Genomic DNA, 3,734 nt, shown 5'->3' with positions numbered 1-3,734 from the left:
AAAAAAAAAAAAGATTTTACTTATTTTGCATAGATCTGGGGTGCAGGCCGGAGGTGTGGAGAGTGAGAGGACTAATCAGAGAGCGGGCAGCAGAACAGGCAGATCTATGGAAGTCCACTGCTGAGGGGAGCCCCCGGGAGACAGGAGAGGTCTGCTGCGCCATGTGGTCACCTCCCTGGCCTGGGATTGAACTCAGCCCACACTGACTGGCAATAGCTTGACAGTGCTGGTCTTCAACCCCTGTGCCACCAGGGAGGCCTCCCATGGCTTCTCTCTTAAGTAAAAAAATCCACCTTATTATCAAGGGTTTATGATCCAGGTGGTCTGGCGCCTGGCTACCTCTCCATCTCCTTCCTCCCAGCTTCCACAGCTCTTAGCAGTCTGTCTTTCCAGAAAGACCCCACGGTCTTTTTAGCCTCAGGGCCTTTGCCCAAGTGGCGGTTCTCTCTCTCTGGAATGTTCTTTTCCTTCCTGATCCTTATTCATCCTTCAAGCCTGCTGAAAAGTCTTATCTCCGCCCTACCTACCTGAGGGTTGCCTCTCCAACACTCAGCCTATCCTCCCTCCCGGCATCCTATTCTTTGCATGATCACAGTGAGTAATTATTTACCTCTGGGCTTGTCTGATGCCCCCTTCAGGTTCCCTGAAGAGTGGGGGCCCCCAGTGGGGTGGTTCACAGCCCTGTGCTCAGTGCCCAGAGCCAAGACACCCTACACAGTAGCTCAGTGTCTGAACCCCCACCACCCCTCTGGCACAGCCATGTGGGGAGGGCAGTCCAGCACACAGCAGGGGTCTGGCCAGAGGGGGGGGCCCTTGTGAGCAGAGAACAGAGACGGAAGGGCTGTGTGGGGATGTCAGCTCAGACCCAGAGAAGTGGGGGCTCCCTGGAGAATGGACAGCTGTCCTCTCCTCACCCCCTGCTCTCTGTCTGTTACCCCATCCCAAGACCCCAGGGCCCCAGAGCAGAGACTCTGGGTGGGCGGCAGGTTCCAGGGGAGGGGGGAGCGGGGTAGGTTCCTGCCCACTATTTCTGACTGGGGGAGTTAAGTTGGTTTGGAAGAAAATGTCAAAGCAAAAAACAATGTCATGATTCAGTCCTGCTTGCTGCCATTTGAAAGGAATGAGAGTGGGATTAACCAAAAAAAACTAAATCCAAACCAAAACAAAAACAAAAACACTCTACTGTTTTAGAATCTGCTTCCAAAACAATGACCTTGTTATTTTCTGTGTCACAATCAAATTAAGGGTTTACCCAAGAGCTTTGTTCCAAAGAGCCTGGCCCCTAGTTAAGAAGCAAGCACCTTCATTTCCTGAGAGCTTAGTGTGGTGGTGGTGGGGGGGGGCGCAGAGGAGGGGTCCGGTGCATTAGGAGGAAGAGATGCAACATCCAGGGGAGTGGGGAAAGCGTTAAATCAGCACCAACTAGAGACATTTTTGAAGGGGTCATTAGCCAAGTATTCTCATCATTCTCCTTTGCTTTAAATCCTCCAGGTTTTAGACTAAAGTCAACTCCCCTTCAAGATCAATGTACTGAATAATGCCCCCCAAAGAAAGATAGCAGCCTCTATTCCTGGAACCTGTAAATTTTAATTTATAAAGAAAAAAATGTCCTTGCAGATTAAGATTCTTGGCATGAGGAAGAGGTAGGCCTGAGTTCAGTCCTAAGGGTTTTTTACAAGAAAGGCTGAGAACGGCTTGATACACACTATAGAGACAAGGCAATGGGATCACGGAGACAGAGATTGGGGTGAAGAGGACTGATTACGGTGATGAGCTCGAAGGGCAAGGAACACTGACAGTCACCACCAGGAACAGGAACCCACCTCTCCTAGAAGCTTCAGAGGGAGGATGGTCCCTCTGACACCTTGCTCTTGACTCAGAGAAACTGACTTCATGCAGACTTCTGGCTTCTAGAACTGCGATCAAATACCTTTCTGTGGTTTGAACTCACCAAGTTCTTTGAGATTTGTTACAGCAGCCACCAAAAACTAATATGACTAATATGACCCCCTAGGAGTCCTGTGTGACCTGGTCCCTACCCACCAGGGAGCTTTCTGGTCCTCAAACTACCCAGCCTGGGCCCAACCTCGGGGGCCTTTGCACTTATCAAGCTCCTGTCCAGATTCTCTCAAGCCTGGCCCCACAACTTAGGTCTCTTCATACATGTCATTTTCTCTGCGTGGTCTTCGCTGACCACCCTCTCTAAAACGGGCCTCCTGGCCATTCCCTGTCACATCCCATGGCTTCATTTTAGTTACAGCATTTGTCATTTTCTGAAGATTTTTGCTGGCTCCCAGGTTTGATTCAAGAACCCATAGAAATATTCCAGATAAATGAGATTGAATCCGCACTGCCTTCTCTTCTTCCTCCTGCCTAATCTGGAAGTAATTCCTAATTCTGCTGTTAGCAACTATGCATAATCAACCATACAGACTGTTCTTCAAATTTTTTTTTTCTTTTTGGTGAAATACCCTTTGGGAGAAGACCCCTCGGGAGTTAGTGTGACCTTTCTCTTGCTCTGTTCATGGGCACAGCCCCTCCGCTGAGATCCCAGCCTTGCGATCCCCCAGCCTTTCCCATTGCTTTGACTCTCCCCAGAGGGAACTACTCAGCTTTGGCTGCATCTGTGATTCCATCTTCCACAATGTGGGTACAGTCAGGGGTGAGCTTCAGAACCTGCTTCTTTTGCTCCCTCACCCCCCAGCTTTTTCACTGGCACCCTGATGGCAGCAGGCAGAAAGGGCAAAGTTCCTTTTTTTTGGTCTTCCTTGGCACCCCCAACTAGAAAATGGGGTCCCGGGAGGCTTTATCTGGCTTGTTTCTAGTATATCTCCCCTTTTGTGTTAGGACTGGATCGATAGTACATTCAGCAAAAGTAAATACCAGATGATGAATAAATGAATGAGTGAGCAAGCCTTCACCGAGCGAGTCAGGAGAGAGCGTTTTAGGAACAGATGGAGCAAGGAAATGACAACATGGTAACTGCCACATCAGCTCCCACCTCCTGAGGGACCCTTTTGCTCCTCCCCACAGCTCTGCGGGGTGAAGTCCTTTCACATAGACATTGCAGGCGAGAAAACTGAGGCTTAACGATCTTCGGAGTCACTGCTCAGTGAGTTCAGAAGTGACAACTATGGAAGCTAAGAGCAGAAAATTCTGGAAGGAGGCATCACAAGACCAGAAACTGACTCACACACAGATGGACGGCCAGAAGGTGGAGGTCAGAGTAGAAATGATTAACACAATTGTCAAACTTAGAAAAGTAAAGTATCTGGAGGTGCAGACTGAGGTGGGACCAGGTGGAGAATATGGAGACTGAGGGCCATTGTAAAAAAAAAAATCCTGGTGGTGTAGGGGTTCAGTCTCAGCATTATCAAGCTATCCCAGCTACTGTGACGTGTGCTCCATCCAGGGAGTGACTCAGGGCTCAGCAGACTTCTCCAGTCCCACCCGTGGCTCCCCTCCCTCCGCAGTATATTTCAGTGGATCTGTCTGTTTTGCTCCCCGCGCTGCCTCTGGTAAATTCTCTCCCAACCCCACCTCTGGCCTGCACCACAGTTTTTGTATGCATAAATAAATAAATCTTTTTTTTAATTTGTACAGAACTGGGACACAGGCCAGAGATGCAGGGGAGGTGAGAGGATTCACCAGAGACACAGCGAGGAGCAGAACAGGCAGATCGACGAAGTACACTGCTGAGGGGAGCAGCGGGCGGGTCAGGAGAGGTCTGCCAC

The sequence above is a fragment of the Condylura cristata genome, unplaced genomic scaffold (genome assembly GCF_000260355.1).
Source record: "Condylura cristata isolate star-nosed mole 26May11 unplaced genomic scaffold, ConCri1.0 scaffold00039, whole genome shotgun sequence".
NCBI lineage: Eukaryota > Metazoa > Chordata > Mammalia > Eulipotyphla > Talpidae > Condylura > Condylura cristata.
This window is presented reverse-complemented; position numbering follows the sequence as displayed.